At 38.5% G+C, this 7,653-nt stretch overlaps 1 protein-coding gene across 3 annotated transcripts in view; it reads left to right on the top strand.

Annotated features, from left to right (window-relative positions):
* The first annotated feature begins 1,875 nt into the window (after nt 1–1,875).
* Nucleotides 1,876–7,653, top strand: part of FUT8 (fucosyltransferase 8) — a 353,615-nt gene continuing 347,837 nt past the window's right edge. For 2 of the 3 annotated variants that reach the window (XM_019519216.1, XM_019519218.1), the window contains exon 1: nt 1,877–1,971. The gene's annotated coding sequence lies outside the window, so the exon portion shown is untranslated. Of the gene's footprint in view, nt 1,972–7,653 lie in introns of all 3 variants that reach the window. The other variant, XM_019519217.1, reaches the window with a different exon arrangement.

Here is a 7,653-nt window from a genome sequence, read left to right as displayed (position 1 = left end):
ATGGGGCAAGATGCGGGCGGCTGTCATCCCCGTTGGCTGGGGCTTTGTGCCCCGGCCCCTGGCTAGGCCCGCATCCTGCCACCAGCGTTGGGTGGGTGAGCTCAGGGCCCCAGGACTGCGCATCTTGCTCCCGGGTGTTGTGCCTACAGCACTGTCTCACCCTGGGGCTGAGATGCCTGTGATGTGGTGCTGTGCTGGGGTGGCAGCAGCGCTGTTCATGGGGCTGCCTTAAGGTGAAGGGGCCCCTTCTTAAGTAGCCCTTTCAGTGGGAAAGGAGTTCTTAAGTTTCACAGTGTTACCAGGCCTGGCCCAGACTCTCCTCAAGTTGAAAATAGCAGGAGGGTTTGTTAAGGCCAACTTGTAGTAGCCCTATTACCATGTACCCTGTGTGGTCACTGGGGCTGGGTTTGATTTGTAATCTCTTCACATGGGTTGGAGAAAGTTCACAACCAACAAACCTTAGTTCTGCTAGATGGGAGTGTTTTTAATAAGCTGGTGCCTCAGTATTATAGCTGAACAAGCTTGTGTACTGCCAAAGTTGAATGAATACTTAACACTTCCAGCTGAAATCCATCTATGTTGTGCAGCAAAGAAGAGGAGTATTAAGTCTGCATTTTCTTAACAACTTGCAAGGAAAAGGTGAAGCCGACCACCTTTTCCTATATGGAGGATGTAACTATTTATTTGTATTTTTAGTAAGCCACTGAATACTGAAAGGTTGAGTAAGAACTGGAGGCTAGAATGCTGAATCACACAAGTTCAGTATCTTGGATACATACGCAATTGGAGATATAAAGATATCTGGCAACTGAAAAATGTAGAGGGTCAGCTTATCTGCTATAATGGTCCTTTTTTTTTTTAGTATTTGGTTTGTTTAGAACGTTGCCAGAATAAATGAGCTAGGCAGCTGGAGGAAAATGGTATAAACAGTAGACCAGGTGTAAATCTGTTTGTTTGCTTGAGATCAAATGTATTAGGTAAGAAAATGAACAAGGCTACTATTACTAAAGAACATGGGTTTTTCCTTTCTTGTGAAATTGCATTTTAATTGTTTATGATCACTGCATTAGGATTACAAACAAGCAGATTAGTTTGAGTGTATAGCAGAATTATGTAGAAGATGAATGTTTCACTGAAATACCCATTGAAAACAGGTTGTTTTTGGTCTGTTCTTACCTTTTTACGAGATGTATAAACCATTGCCTTAGATGTCATTTATATTTTGGACTGCATGAGTTTTCACATCTTATGTTTATGTGCAGTGCAAAAGAATAAAAAAATAATTTTGGATCTTCATTTTCTGGTCAGTCTTTTCAGCATAATTTTGAGGCAGTCAGATGAAATAATGTTTTGGAGAGAAAATGTTGCATTTGAGTATTTAAATCACGTGTAGTCAAGAGGTTTTTTTGTTTGTTTTTTTTAAAAGAATAATAATTACTGTGATGTTAGGCTGGTCTGGAGGGGGAGCTAGTGCCAAAGCAAAGATAAATTAATTTATGCTAGAACCATTCAAAAGCCTGCAGATCTTTTTCCAGTTTGATCATGGAATTTACCTCTACTACAATAAGGGAAAAAAGTGTAGATGATGCATATCATGTGTGAATGTTTAACATGTTATATCTGTATCAAGGTAGATTATACATAATATATAAACAGTGATACATGCACACTATATTTATATAATACGTATGCATTGCTCTGTATTTATATTATGTACCAAAACTTTGTTGAGAGAACATTTAAGGCTGCAAAGTTAAGTGCTAATGGTTGTTTGTGCATCTTAATTTGGTCCCTTGTGTGTGTGCATTGTGATGCAGTTACATTATTGCATACTCTTTTTTTTTTTTTCCCACAGAATGCACAACCTGACTCAAGGCACAACCTGAGACCTGGGCTGGGGCTGAGTCAGGGCTGTGTAGTAAGGAACCTTGTCTGTAGGAATCCTGCTTTATTTGTTGTGGAAATTGGAAGGTGTGTAATGAATAAGGCAGGGTTTTTCACAGGAAGAGAGAAACAGTTGAATGCTGCTTTGATTCTGTTCCTGCCTTTGCCAGGAATTCCTGTGTGATGCTAAGCAAGTCACTTAAACCATTGTTGCTAATCATGTGTTCCTTATTTTCTGGGTGCCAGACTTGGGCTGATTTGCAGAACTGCTGAGCTTTCACAGCTGCACTTGTTGATGTGAGCTGTGCTTTGAACATGTAAAGGGCTACATAAAGCTAAGTACTCTAAAAATTCAGGTTCTAGGTACCTTAAATTGGGCAGTCAACATTAGCAGGGGCTTCTGACCCTAATCTCTATACTTCTGTTTCCCCCTCTGTGGGTACTGTGGTGAAAATAAATTAATGTTTGGTGAAGTACTTTAAAGTAGTCGAATTGCCAGAAAGCCATTAGGAGTAGGCTTTGACTAATATATAATAAAGAAAGAATGAAGCCGCATGTTTAGTAGAGAGGAGAACGTTGAATTGTTGCTTTAAGTGAGCACTATCCATCTTGTAGACGAGGGGTTTTCAACCTTTTTGGAACAGTGTACCCCTGGCGGCCACGCCTGGTGGGGGTGGGTTCTGCATCTGAATGCAGCTCGGTGGCAGGTGCCATGTGCGAGCTTCCCCCGTGTCCACGTGGGCAGGCCTGTTCAGCAGTGCTGGATGGAGTGTGGTGTCGCTCTGTCCCTGTATGTAACCCCAGGGCCTTCTCAAGTACTCCCGGGGGGGGGGAATGTGTACCCTTGGTTGACAACCCTGTAGACTAAATAAGGCAGTATGGAAGAAAGAGCATATGATCATCACATAATAAACTGTATATTCATAAAAGGCCAAATAGTAACTGCACAGAGATCCTTGATTCTGGCATTTTGCAACTTTTGAGTGCATGTCATCTGCAATTTTTGTGCGTTTGACAGTTTTGTGTGCACATGTGACTTACTAGTTTTTTAAAAATGAAATTGGAAGTGGGGAGGGCAGAGAAGGAATGGAAAGTCTGTGGTATGCCACTATATGTCACTGCCTGAGCCATTAGCAGGATAGGTCTTTTAGGTTTAACACAAAATTTGCCACTTGAGCTAACAAAGTGATGGATACCAGCAATAGGATATCATCCTCTATCTGGGCATTAATACAGTGGGATGAGTAATGCACTTTGCCAGTGGATTTCATAGAAAGATAGAATAGGCAGAAGAATACTGAGATTCAGGAATCTTGCATTTAATTCCAGGCTCTGGGATTTAACTTACATGCTCTGGGAATTAACTCTTCTGTTTGTTCTCTCTAAATTAGGGGACCGTCTTTATTCTGTTCTCTCCAATCTGCTGCTGTCCAAGCCTTTTGTCTTCTGTACTCTTGGGTTCTTGTCCTCTTCCACTTCCTTACTCCTCAAGCTGCTTTGCCACTCTGCATGTCTACCCAGCAAGCCCTAGTTCCATCCCTTTTGACTCTTATAACTTGTATTTCTCTTCCCTGATCATCTTTTCCAATCCCTGCCCACTAGCCTCTCCCCCAAGACAACCTCAGGTTCTTGCTTATGATGACTTTTCATGCCTTTTGTTTCTCTTCCTCGCCTGTCATGGCCACAAGTGGCCCCCACATGCTTTTTGTTCGCCTGGTCTTTTTGCCTCTTGAGCTCCCACTCTATTTTAATACCCTATTGTTTCACTCCATTTGCTTGTCATAGTCTCTGCCTTCTCATTAGATTTGTCTGCTTCCCTTTCCTTTTAAGTCTTAGTCTCTTAACTCACTGTTTGATCTCAGTCTCTCCCTTCCTACTTACTGGCCCCTAGTCCTTTGTTTTTGGCTCCCAATATCTACTTCTGTCCTTCCACTAATACTCTTGGTTTCTGCTTCCCAACTCTCCTTGTCCAACTCATTTGTCCTACTGGTCTAGCTTTTGTAGTCTAGGTTAGAGCATTGTCAGTGCAGACAGAATCTTTAGGTAATTCAGCTGTCAGAGGAAAGATGTCTCTATTGAGCATGTGCAAACTTTTTTTCCTTGAGGGAAATTGGAGTGGCACATCTGTGATACATGCCAAATTATGTCTATTCAAACGCATGAAGATGCTAGAGATTTTCAAAGAGAAAGTAACTCAACATGATCAAAACAACTTTTTTTCTGTAGCCTTGTTCTCAGAAAAGGCTGAACTGATTTGGCTGGAAAATATTCAGCTTGAATGATTAAAGTTTGGCAAAGTTTTATAAATAACAGAAAACTGTATCTTTTTATTAGGAAGTGTATGGTAGCCTTAATAACAGTCAGTGGTAGTGGCCCTATCTGTAATATGGATTGTTATGTAAATTTTAAGATATAGGGCATATATAATGTATTACTGCAACTTTTAAAGGTGATACTTTATTTTCTGATAGTGTAATACTGTTGAACTCCTAATTCTGAGTTAAAAATAAATTACCAGTTTAAAACTAATATACCAGTCCCAGTATTTAAAATGTTGTGATACCTTACTAATAATCGTAAATTAAAAGGAGCATAGTAACAGAGCTGGAAGGGAAGGAGAGGTGGTTTCTATGCTGGTAGATCACTGTACTTTATTATTATTTTTTTTAATCTCTAGCCTTAAGCCTTCAAATTATGTCCATGCCTAAGGCACCGTTCTAGAGTTTAAATGATTGTCAGAAGATGCCTTACTTGTCATACAAGCTGCCAGTTACCAGTATTTTAGAATTACTCTGAACTAAAAGTTGTAACCCCAACACTGGCTGGGAAAATACAAATCCTAGTGTTAATCCCAAAGTAGTTTTTTGGGGAGAAGCAGGGGGTTGGGCTTTTTTCCCTGCAACAAAGCATAGTGAATTACTAGGTTTTATACCAGTTTTTACTCTGTGCCTTCAAAAGGGGCTAGTATTGTAATGTGCTCTATGTAGTTTACAAGTTTATGTATATAAAGGGTTCAAAATGGAATACTTCATAGCTGATTAGAGTTGTATAAAAACAATTACAGCACTAGAATTTGTGTGGTCTACACTTAAAGAAACTTCCCTGTGATGCGTCCTCCGAAAAATGTTAGTATTCTTCCAAAAACTAGAGATGCTGTTTTATGACGTGCGTTATGTCCACTTGGTAACTTTGTTGATAAGGGAAAAATACTTCCAACCTCTTTTTAAAAAAAAAGTGTAGCTTCTGTAGGAGAATTCATAGTGAAGGCTATGTGGCTTTGATAAATCTACAAGGTAAGGGGAGAGAAAAGCTTTTTTTTAAAGCTTTATTATAAATACCTTGTTCCAGCTATTCTGATATGGTTGTCAACTATGTAATCTTTTCTCCTTGGAGCATCTTGCTTTTCTGTGTATTCTGTGTATATATGTGTAACAATACTGTTCTAGAAGTGTTCTAATAATTGTTTTTATTTTGTCAAATTACTTGGGCTAAACACTTTCACAGTTTTGTTGGAACTCATACTGTAACAAAGTAATATTTTTACAGTGTAAATAGTGACTGTCCTTAGACTCTTTCATATTCATGAATTTAACATCTGTGATTACAGTCAGGTCCACTCGTGTGCATACTTCGTTTAATCACAAAACTCGAAGCAGGTTCCACTTATTTGCCTGTTGCTTACATAATATCAGCTATTTGATATCTGCATATAAATACATAAACTGAACAGCATCTTTTCATCCCTTTGTCTGCATTTTCTTGTAACTGGATTTGGCTTAGGTGCATAATAATTGATGCAAGAAAAGGTGAAGGTGAAGCACCTGTCAAAGGGCAGCTATTAGAAGCCTTGAAAATGATTAGAGCTGGTCAGTTTTCCTGTTGCTAATACCGTAATGTTAACAGTAATTGAAGTGGGTTATTTTGTACTTAATGATTGTAGCTTACATTGAATTTGGTAAATATGTAGTCTTTTTTTCAGTTCCAAGGCTATGTACTTAAACCTTGTATTTGGTATGTGTGTACAGGTGCATGCACACACTTCTGTTATACAGCATATATAAAAATATTGAAAAAAGGTTTTATGAATCAGTCAATAAATAACATGAGCTACATGTGTGAGGTGTGTGCATTAGGCTTTATCTTTTTTTTAACTAATGTTTGCTCTTGCTCTATAAAATGCAGTAATTGGGTGAATAAGTCTTCAAATACTTCTCTAATAGGATCAGACTACATCTGCTGTGAAGTGAATAGCTTGATTCTATGTACCAAATCTTGGACATTCATTATACCACTGCGAAGCTGTGACCCTTTGGAAAACCAGATTGTGTACACATACGTTTGTGTTCCTGTTAGTGGAAAAAGCATTTACTTGGTGTGTTAAATTTATCGTAACTTTCTTCTTCAAATACAAATATTTGAAGAAGAAAGTTACTGTAATTTAATGCACTTCGTGCTTGGTAAGCACAAAGAGACATCAGTTGAACAAGAAGGAAGTAACTTTGCAAGAATATGATAATTTACTGAAACTGCTACGGCTCTGGAAGGTTTCCTTTTACCTTCTGTCCTTTTAGATTTGTCATCTACACTAGTAAGACACATGCTTGAAAAATAAAAATATTGATGCAAATGTGCCTAATGAACTTGGAGAGGATTGGAGCGATTTGGGATATTAGCTATATACATTTATGGCTAGATATGGTTGATGTGATACTGAGTAGAAGTGAAAGAATTACACTAAGATTATTTTTCTTAATTTTCCCATCATGTGTGGTAGTGGAAACAACCATATTAGATTAGTAGTTTGTCCAGTCAAGTAGATTTAACCAGTAGTGACTGGTAGCAGCTGCTGCAGAGGAAGGGACCAAGGTCCCTGTGACAGGTTATTATGTAACGATCTGGAGGGGAAACTTCTTCCAACTTCACTAATAGTTACAGTAATTCCCTTTTTATAACTATTAGGTTCAAATACTGGATACTGTATTACTAAATACTGAATAACCTCTGGTATTTCAAATGAGGTTATAAATTAAGTTTATTGACTAGCATAATTTCAGTGTTTTCCATTTCTTTTTAAATGGAATTTAACATGTTTTGATTTGTTACATATTAAGTAGAGAGGTTGACTAAATGTTTAGCCTGTCTTTTTATCCTGATTTTTGATTGATTTGGAACTCAGGAAAGTAAATGAGTGGTACAAATGATTCCTTCTAGTGTCAGTGCTGAAATTTGTCTGTCATCACCAGGGTGTCCATTCACTCAAGCTGATTCTGCTGAAGTTCTAAGTCTTTTGCTAAAGAAACTTCATCTGCAGGTTTTGTTACTTAAATGCTCATCCACTTGGCTTGTTCAGAGAATTCTGGTAAACTAGAGAAGCATACTTTTTTCTTTGCCACCCTGGCCAATGTAATGTTTAAGTAGTTATTTCCATGTTCTCTCTCCCGTTTTGTGTTAAATTGGCTGAAGTGATCATTAAATAGATTTTATCTGGTTGGGATGTGAAATCTTACTGGTTTATAACTTCCAGGGTGATCCTTAGCACCTCTGCTATAGATCAGGTAAAATGTATTTCCTACAGCCATCCTGTCTAGAAGGTGACTTTTTTGTTTTGAATTAAAGTCACCAACCAGTGTTATCAAACTCATGGAAAGACCAGAATAAATTTCATGGGGCTCACTAAAGAGAAGTGTAAAGTCGTGTGCTTAGGACGGAACAGTCCCATGTACCAGTACAGCCTGGGGGCTGACTGGCTAAGCAGCAGCTCTGCAGAAA

This window comes from Gavialis gangeticus, unplaced genomic scaffold (genome assembly GCF_001723915.1).
Source record: "Gavialis gangeticus isolate Ggan-Ray unplaced genomic scaffold, GavGan_comp1, whole genome shotgun sequence".
NCBI lineage: Eukaryota > Metazoa > Chordata > Crocodylia > Gavialidae > Gavialis > Gavialis gangeticus.
The sequence above is the reverse complement of the archived record's forward strand: the minus strand, read 5'-3'. Positions and strand labels throughout refer to the sequence as shown.